Source organism: Cydia fagiglandana, chromosome Z (genome assembly GCF_963556715.1).
Source record: "Cydia fagiglandana chromosome Z, ilCydFagi1.1, whole genome shotgun sequence".
Classification (NCBI taxonomy): domain Eukaryota; kingdom Metazoa; phylum Arthropoda; class Insecta; order Lepidoptera; family Tortricidae; genus Cydia; species Cydia fagiglandana.
The window spans coordinates 26,366,140-26,375,766 of NC_085959.1; the positions used below are offsets into that span (position 1 = coordinate 26,366,140).

The window sequence follows — 9,627 nt, forward strand, 5'->3', positions numbered from 1 at the left end:
AGTGTCCATTACTGGGGGGCCCATTACTGGAGCTTTGGTGTCCATGACTGGAGAAAAATAGCATAGTTTTAATTTGTTAAGTATGTGGAAACTCATTGCAGTATCTTTGATACAACACGCCTGAAACATGAAAGACGGGTAGGACTTTCATCTTTCAATACGCTAAGCGGTAGACCATTCACATGTATTAGGGAAATATCACAAATACTCCAAATTCCCTCTTAAATGTCCCATGACTGGTGCTGTTACTACATATAGATAAGTCAGTAAGTATGGTACACACAATGTATTTCAATGATCTTTTTTTCCTACATCCCAAATAAATGAACCATAAAATTACTTAATTATCCTTCCTAATCTTTTCTTTTATTATGAAACACGACCAAATTCCTCTTGCTCGCTTAGCCTGCTAAACTTCGAGTAGGTAGGACAAGTAGGTTTTTAAGTGTCAAACGTAAGTACTTTTGCGAAAGAGTGGGTAAAATAAATGTAAGGTGAGAGAAAAAGGAACCTACGAATCCTGAATTACGTTTGTAGATAATATATTTCAATTGATGGCTTGAGTTTACTCAACCCTCTGCAAACAATTTAAATTGTTCATAGTCCGGGTCATTCGCATTACAGCTATTAAATTAGTACTGTGTTTTATTATTAGCTGAACTGATTAGTTGATAACCTAATTAAGATTGGTGAAAACCGTTGGATTATAGTGTTTCATAACAGGACGCGAAGAATTTCACATTCCCATACAAACGGAGTTTCGTTCTCAAAGTTCCAAGGTTGTCTGGAAGAGATCGCTTTTTAGCGATAAGACCGCCTGTTGTCTGCCTCTATCATTAATCATGTTGATTTTTAAGCTGTACTTTTTAATGAGGTGTGCCAATAAATTGTATTCTATTCTCTTTTATTTATTCTATTAGCTTTGACAAATGCATATGATGTGAGCTGATGACATGAAACAAATGACCCATGTCAAAAACTTGGGCAAAGTCCGTAAAAATAATAGATTAAATAAATTATGCTCATATTAAGCGTCCGTAGTGGGAACGACAGTGCCCTTAGGATATTATTCCAGAAGCCATGATTACATAGGCGTGTTTGCCTGGCCCTCGCAAGAAGGCGTAGTTTACCTCACCTGACACTAATTTAGCAATTCGCTTCGCTTGGTTGTTCAACCTTCATGATTAATATTAATATAGCATAGCCAGTGGGCGACTAAACTAAGATGTTTCTAGCCGCGTATATTCTGCACCGGACCAAACTTAATAACCGCCCATGTTTTAAATTGTATGTACGTTGCGCTTAGCGTGCAGTGCTGTAAGGTTACTTTCCGGCCAGTGTAGGAGTAAAAATAACTTCAATAACAAACCAGATTAAATTATAGGTAGGTAGATTATAAAAACTGACTAATCAGTTTACATAGTTGTTTCTGAAAGCAATATATCTTTTAACTTGGGATGTCTGACTATGTATAATATACATGTAAGATAAGGAATAATAAATAGGTAATGAATTACATTTGTAACCTATCTTACAAGTTGTTTTTAAACAGAGAGGTATAACTGAACGTACCGACGATTAAGCTCAGGATAAATGTGAATAAAGGCGATTTTCCGGTTCAAATATTTATTTTACTAAATAGACCCGCGCAATTGCTAAAACTATCTCGGTTAACCGAGTGTGTTCACGTCTCGCCAGGCACTTTGAAGTCTTGCCAACGAGTCCTTTATTCACCTTGGACTACGTTACAGAGGCAAAACTAAACATTCCAGCTAAGTTATTTTTAAGGGATATACTACTACAATAGCATTATAGACGACATAATGTAATCTCAATCAAAATACATCTACTGTAGAATATGATAAAATCCATGGGTAAGAATGGAGGGTTTCTTCTGCCTTCATATGATTTGAACAAAGCATCAAATAATAAACCGTACAAACTAGTGTACTAAATATTGTAAATTAAAAACGCCTCAACAGACAACCGATAAACAATTACCTACTTTTGGTAACCAAGTTTTTACCTTTCGCGGTGGTATAAGCATATGAAGGCGGAATGTTCCGATATACCTGACCACCGCGATCTGATGAGCCAACGCCAAAAATTTTTCGTGACCCAAAAATCGACCTAGCTAGGTCTTATCTCTGGGAAAACGCGCAATTTTGAGATTTTATATGTTTTCTCAAAGCTCGGTCTCCCAGATATTATTTCGTGTAAATATTATCTGGATTTTGTTAACTTGCATTTACTTATATCTTCTACGAGAGCAATGGAACCACCATTGGGACGAGTGGACCTCACCGATAGAATGTTAACGGTATGTCCGGCACGAATATGGAGAAATAAGTGGTCTGTGCGATTCATACTTCACTTCGTGGATTTGGCCATAACTAATTCCTTGATAAAATACTAAAATGACATGAAATCGCTACAGAAACCCTCGCATAAAATATTGCAGATGAGAGATTTTAAGTGAATATTAGGAGAGTATTATAAAGAAAGTATTAGCTTGAATAATAATAGGTACTCCACATGTCAGCGAAGAACTGACTGGGGATCCTAAGACCGTCTTAAAAGAGGCAGGCCGCCAAATCCGCCAATGGAAATGGAATTGATCATCTCCCAGATATGGTGACTGTTCAGCCTCGATGCAGAAATAAAAGCTGCGACAAAAAAACTTACGTAATGTTGATAGCACCCCTTTTTCATTCATTATCTATCATTCACATTCATGCATATCGCTCACTGTTTCTTTAATAAATATATTCGACCTCATTTCTCATATCACCCGCCTTTTTGCCGACCTTTTTAACCGCCAATAAAAAAGTAAGTAATAGAATTCAAAATATGACATTGATGTAATTGAAAATAATACGTCAATCAACATAAAAATATATTTCGCGTGTAAAAATATAAAAGTGGAAAGATAAGGAGAAGACAAGCGAACCATACATCTGGTGGCCGTCACAAGACCCACAAAAGTTTCCAGGTGAGGTCGGCCCCATTAATTTCATAATCTTAATATCATTGATAGCCATAGCCTCTTATCTTCGGGCTGCGCTCCTGCCGCTGGTCCTTCAAACTTATATCCATGCTTAGGTTGTAAAAATATATCTGCGCCTTACGCTAAAAAGAACTTGTTTCAAAAATTTCAAAGACATGGTTCTAAAAATTATATTATATTATTACCTTTGTTCCACCCAGACAACCAAGTTTGATAACTGGTTAACTAGACGCACTAATTTCTTCCGCGGAGATGACCAGTTATGTCAGTGGAAGTCTAATTCCATTTTCTTAACCGAATTTAGCTAATAGTTGTCAAGGGGAAAGCATCTTCCGTGAAGAAAACTAGTTGTCTGAGTGGAATGGTTCTTCCACGTGCGTAACCGAGTGTGATAAGGTAGTTGTCCAGGGGGACGTACTTTCCGCGTAAAAAACTGGTTAACAACAGGGCTGTTGGCCATTGTTTAGAGAACATTGCTCCGTTTGTACATTAATTTTTATTTTAATCCATGTTTATTCAATTCAAACCATACTTTTTTTTATTTGCTCTTCAGTAAGTATAGATGTTACAAGATATACAGATTTCTTTTAAGTTTTAAAGTGGTAATTAAGTTAAGTTTGATATTTTTTATTAGACAGGGAAGTAAATAAATATGTTTGTGAACCATTTTCGTAGTCTTATTATTCAGGAATTACCTTCCCTAGAGTCAGAGAGCCTATGCATGATTTACATACACAGCCTCGTATCTGCATTTAATTATTTGATGGCATAAATATCCATAATCCGAGTGTGAGAAAACATTTCTATCAAATCATTGCTGCAGATACGAGGTTGAGTTAGTTGAGGTATAGCATTGATATGTTCCTACTATGCCACATGTATCTTTAGCTAGGTATAGGTTTTGGTTTGTTCTCGGTTATGTTCAAGGATATCTTAGTCCATGTTGTTACCCAGTTTTATACGCGGAAAGTACGTTCCCCCTGGACAACTACCTTATCACACTCGGTTGCGAACGTGGAAGAACAATTCCACTCAGACAACTAGTTTTCTTCGCAGACGATACTTTCCCCCTAGACAACTAGTAGCTAAATTCGGTTAAGAAAATGGAATTAGACTTCCACTCACATAACTGGTTATCTCCGCGGAAGAAATAGTGCGTCTAGTTAACCAGTTATCAAACTTGGTTGTCTGGGTGGAACAAAAGTATTATTTATATGGACATATATTTAATACAGCGAGGAAATGCGGCCAGCATCTTTGGTACACTGCCTCAAGGGCCTATTTTAGATTTAAGCTAGCTATTAAAAAGTAAAAGTAAAATTCCGGAACTTTCTGCTAGATAAACAAAAAATGTAGCACTTAGGCAACCGTGCCAAAAAATAAATATCACACACACTCACACACACACACCACACACATACGCGCTCGACAAAAGAAGATACATATAGGTAGGTATATATAAAATCAATAGCCTTATAATTATTATTTATTCATTGTTGAATTCTTATGTTTTGGTTCTGCCACCATATAGTTTTAGTCTTTTACCAGGCCTCACTGAAAATCAGCGTCACGTTGTGTGTCCTGTGATACACAACGTGACAAGAAGCTGAGTGAGGACCTTTTGGCAAAATATAAATTTATGTAATTGAATTTTAATTTTGTGTTATTAGTTATTATTTGTGCTAATAAACATTTCTTATTCTTATTAATTTCTTTTAGTAATACCACTGTATATATCTTGTTTGTAAATATTTTTTTTATGTATTATCTGCTATACGGTACTCGTGTTGAGATATTTCTCAAAACTAAGTATCTCATACTTCTTGACCTCATTATTGGTCATGTGATATTAATTTTTATACTAAGGATACTTATTAATACAAAATATTTTACACCAAAGATATGTCGTCAGCCGGGGTGGGTGGGGACGGCTGGGATGGGGTACTTAGGGACGGGCGGACGGGGCTTGCCTGACAGCTTCTTGAAGATGCATAGACAAATTGTATCATACGATTAAAAAAATAATATAAAGGTCAAAAATAATTCAATTAAAATAAATTTCAAATATTCCCCATAGAATATAAAATCGACTTTGTTCCAGCGAAAAACCGACAACTTTATTTTAAACCTTAATACAAGGGATAGAAAGTTCAGGACTCAATGCTCTTTTTAAAGGATTCTCGGCTTTTATGCCAACTTTTATTTTATTGGGACTCATGAGGTTCTGTTCACTACACAATTATATTTTTATAAAATCTTCGCAACGCTTTTATCAATGTCAGTGTACACAACTGTTTTAACTTTGGACGCGTAGATTGACGAATCCAGCAACATAAAAACTAGTTTGATGTACCTATTCAAAAGTTCAGTGTTTAAGTATTAAATGCCTCTCCTTTTTCTCGAATGACTTTAGTTCGTTCGAAACTGTCACTCCATATTATTTTTCGTCACTGATCAGCAGTCCAGTTTCTGTATTTTTGAGCGAATTTCAACCTGTTAGTTGTCTGCGTAGTAACGTTTCTCTGTAAAAACGTAGTACATTCCCTTCATCGCTCTTTTGCTGGTATCGAAGGAAATGTTTTTTTATCGCGGCACGCCATTGTACAGTTAGTTCTCCTGCTCTTGTACAGCGATTTACCTTGACAATCTTTTTCAGAAACCTGTGTTCCGCGTTTGCCGGTTATTCGTGGACGGTTAGATTTCTTTAAAAAGGAGACTGTGTTTTCGGTGATGCTCGAAGATCATTTGAATAGATATTGGCAACGAAAGGTTGGTACGTAGATTTGCCGTTATTGTTATAGGATATTATCATTTACCTCGTGCCATTTCGATAGAATAATTATTATAAAAAAATCTATATTCTATTTTAAATGTTATTTTATATTGAACAATTGAACAAATATAGTTTTTAACTCAAATCAACGACCTGTTTTGTCTTTAATATGAACTAGAAGCTGTCGCGTTACGTGCTCTGTCAATAGCTTGATAGAGCACGCTGACGCAACTGAGCAGCAGGTAGGGTCAAAGGTGAAAGTGAGGATGGAGCAAATAAAAGTAAGGAATTCAGGGGTGGTTTCGTTTATTTTCCAGGAAGGTAAGTCAATATGGCACTTCGAGTTACTTAAAAGTCCAATAAACAGCACGAGATAGCAGTAGGTACCTACGTGGCGTTGTAAGGGCGCGCTCAGGTGCGCGTCGTCTTTCAATTGATTTCATCAATTTTTCATTTGAAGATTACAGTTTTGTTTCGTTACACCCTTTATTATGCTAAAAATCATCATTTTAACTCTCTAGTGACCGCGATTGTAATCACTTACAGGCTGGTTAACAAAAATCTGTACTATGTATGATCATGATTGTTAAAAAATGTTTGTGTACGAGCTGTCACTCTGTATAAGTCATAATATGCTTCTGAGCCACGGCTGTCGTCCGTTCCTGAGCTAGAGCTATCATAATCTACAAATGATCAAAATCACTCATTGCCTTTAAGGCCTCAGCTATTGATAACTCATTGTTTAAATAATTATGTTGCAACCATACATCTGTTCCTGTATAATGGTTTGTGTTTTGCTTTTTGGGTCTTTTTTGTTGCATCCGGCCAGATTTCTCTTAATTCTACAATCCTGCTGTTGGGAGACGCGCGGATCTTCGTCGTCAACCTTGTCCTCACTTCTCTCCCAAACATGAGCATCTAGGGCGTATCTCTTGAACGGCCTGGCGTCCCCCAAAGTATACTCTGAACTTTTCGAATCTTGTGAGTTATGACGCCATCGCGAATATCGCGATTTCTTCGGCCATCGTCGCCAATTTGTTAAGTACGTACTGAATGCGTTATTCAATCATAAAGTCCGGATTGACGGGAGAAATTATGTCCTGACGTTTCAATAGTGCGAGGACACATATTTTACATTATAAGTCGATGTCGATAAAACAGCACCAAGATGTACTAACCACCGTTATGAAATTTTGGAAATATTATAGTTGTACGCAAAATTAAAATGAAGTGTTTTTTTTATATTTTATATATTTTCATAATTTACAATTATGTGTACATTTCCGAAACTCCTTGGTGACAAAATCCATTTCAGCCAACTAAAGGACCATTCTAAATCTACTGTAGTAATCGGGGCAAATTTAAATAATTAATGGTGTTGATGAATTACTTCCACCACTTCCACCTTTCAGTTCCACTTCTTGTGCAGATATAATTATTAGGTTTTTAAAACTGAAACCTACCAACGTTTTTTTTTTCAACACATTCTGATATTGATTGTGAATAACTGTACCTTGAGGATTTACACGTAATGTTGATAAGTGCACTTTTAACTTTTACACGGTATTGAAACTAGCGATGGGCGAGTCGAGTTATCTGATTCGAATAATCCGAATCAACCTACAGATGAGTTGATTCGAATCAAGACTATTGGCAATCCGAATCAACTCGGCCACTAAACTGACTGGTAACTTGGTATCCGATCCGCTGACTCGGCGAATGAATCGCCAATTCACCAACTCTCCGAGCCGAGTCAACGCTACGCTAAGGCCATTCAAAAATAAACCTTAATTCCATAGCCCGAAGGTTCTTTTTACAACAACTGCCGCTTGATTTGCCATCCCGAGTCGAGTTCACTGGTAGTATGGCCATTGAAAAATAAACCTTAATTCGGTGTCCTGAAGGTTCTGTTTACAACAACTGCCGCTTGACTCGTTTGCGGCTCCGCGGCCCGTGACCTTGTCGCGAACCACGCAAACCGTCGAGTCGAGTCAGTTCGAATTTCAACTCGGATCAGTGGCCGAATCGATTCGAATGATTCGAATCGAAAAAAAGTGGACTCGTCACATCGCTAATTGAAACTGGCTTCCTGGCTTAAATTTTGGTTTTATAATTTTTTTATGGTACTAAGTAAGTATTTAATATTAAATAATTTAATCAAATTTCCAACATATGAGCTGACGTACTGCGCTAGATATTATTATTATTGTTATTTTTTTAGCTATTAAGCTCGTTTCATGCTTACAAACACATACTTCTACTTCCAAATTGTTCAAGCACGGAATTATGTACTGTTGTCATTTAATTAACTCAACTGTCATCTCTTCTCCCATATGTTGCATTAAGTTTTGTTTTGCTTTACCTTTTTTATATTTGTTATGTGTATTTTAATTGGTTGCCCTGAAAACCAGCGCCATGGCTAAGGACATTAGTCATCGGCATATGCTGAGTGGCATCCATTTTGGTGTCTTGTACTAGAATAAGATGTATTATAGGTTAAGCATGTATTTCAACACCAAATAAACCATTTCTATTCTATTATATTATTCGTCCTTTGTAGTGGATATGTATGAGGGATTTGGCATTAAATATAGTCCGTATCTTTGACACCTTCTCCAATGAACCATATTTAAAACTGTAAAAATAATTAATAACATGTTAGTAAATATTCATCATTAACATATTGGTACAAATAAGTACATAAGCATGTACATACAACAGAATGAAACGTCCTTATTTTTTTTACTGATAATTCGTTATCTGCCTCTCTAGCGATTCAAGAGCGATAGAGAGCCAGAAAATGAATTTTGATTTTCAATATTCACCGCAAATATTCACGGCAGACTTGAGAGAGAAATAAAATAAGTTATTATTTTATAAGGCGCGCGCGCCCGCTTATGACTGTTTATGTATGTTGCATGTAATGTGTCAATGTCCACTCCAGCTGTATTTCTAGAAAAATACTTTTATAAATGTGTAATTTATAAAGTTTGTGTAGGCAGGTATTTATTTGGATGTTTGTTCCTCCTTCACTTAAAAACGGCTAAACAAATGTATATGCATTTATATGACATAACATACAAAACAGGATATACATATAGCTCCCGTCTTACAAATATAAAAAAATTACCAAAATTCTCGATACACATGGCCAGTCTCGCTTGGCAGTGATTTGCAAAGTACAGGTATCCTTTTTTGTATCTGCTGGCCATCATACACACTGGCTGCGTGTCCCCGGGTTGTAAGTCGCGGCACACCGAGTCGCAGTTCCTCGGTTCCACCCTTGACGACCCTTTTAGCGTCTTTTGTATACTTATCCCTTGATTAAAATAATTATTTAATTGAACATACCGGAAATCTCATTCTTTAAATAAATACAAGTATAAGTTTAGAGCTCTAGATATGCCAAAACACTTATACTCTTAATACATAGTCATAACTATCTCTAGGATCTTTATTTCACTTTACATATGTAGTGATTAAAAAGGCCTGAAACTATACTAATCTACTCGTAGAGTTACTCTAATAGGTACTCGTAGAGTTAAAAAAAACTACTTTGTAAATCCTGATACTATACTAATTTACATAGGTTGAGTTTAAAAACATCCTGATATTATGTTGTAAATTCGGCCAATTCTATTATAACGGATGTAAAACATTGTGTATGAAGCTGGTAACGTAATAAATATTTATTTTCAAATCAAAATCATAAGACAAGTAATGTCGAAATCTAAAACTTACGTGGACACAATAAACAACACAATATCACTGCTGGTAACATACTTGTTTTGACGCAATCTATGTTCAACCATAGTATAAAACCTTTATTGCAGAATATATTAAATTT

General features: G+C 36.1%; 1 long non-coding RNA gene across 1 annotated transcript; it reads right to left on the bottom strand.

Moving 5' to 3' along the window:
- Positions 1-8,323: 8,323 nt before the first annotated feature.
- LOC134678821 (uncharacterized) lies at positions 8,324-9,627 on the bottom strand. Its single transcript, XR_010100246.1, has 3 exons — positions 9,522-9,627; positions 8,911-9,099; positions 8,324-8,415 (listed from the first exon to the last, which is right to left on the bottom strand). It is a non-coding gene; the product is annotated as an uncharacterized LOC134678821 (long non-coding RNA).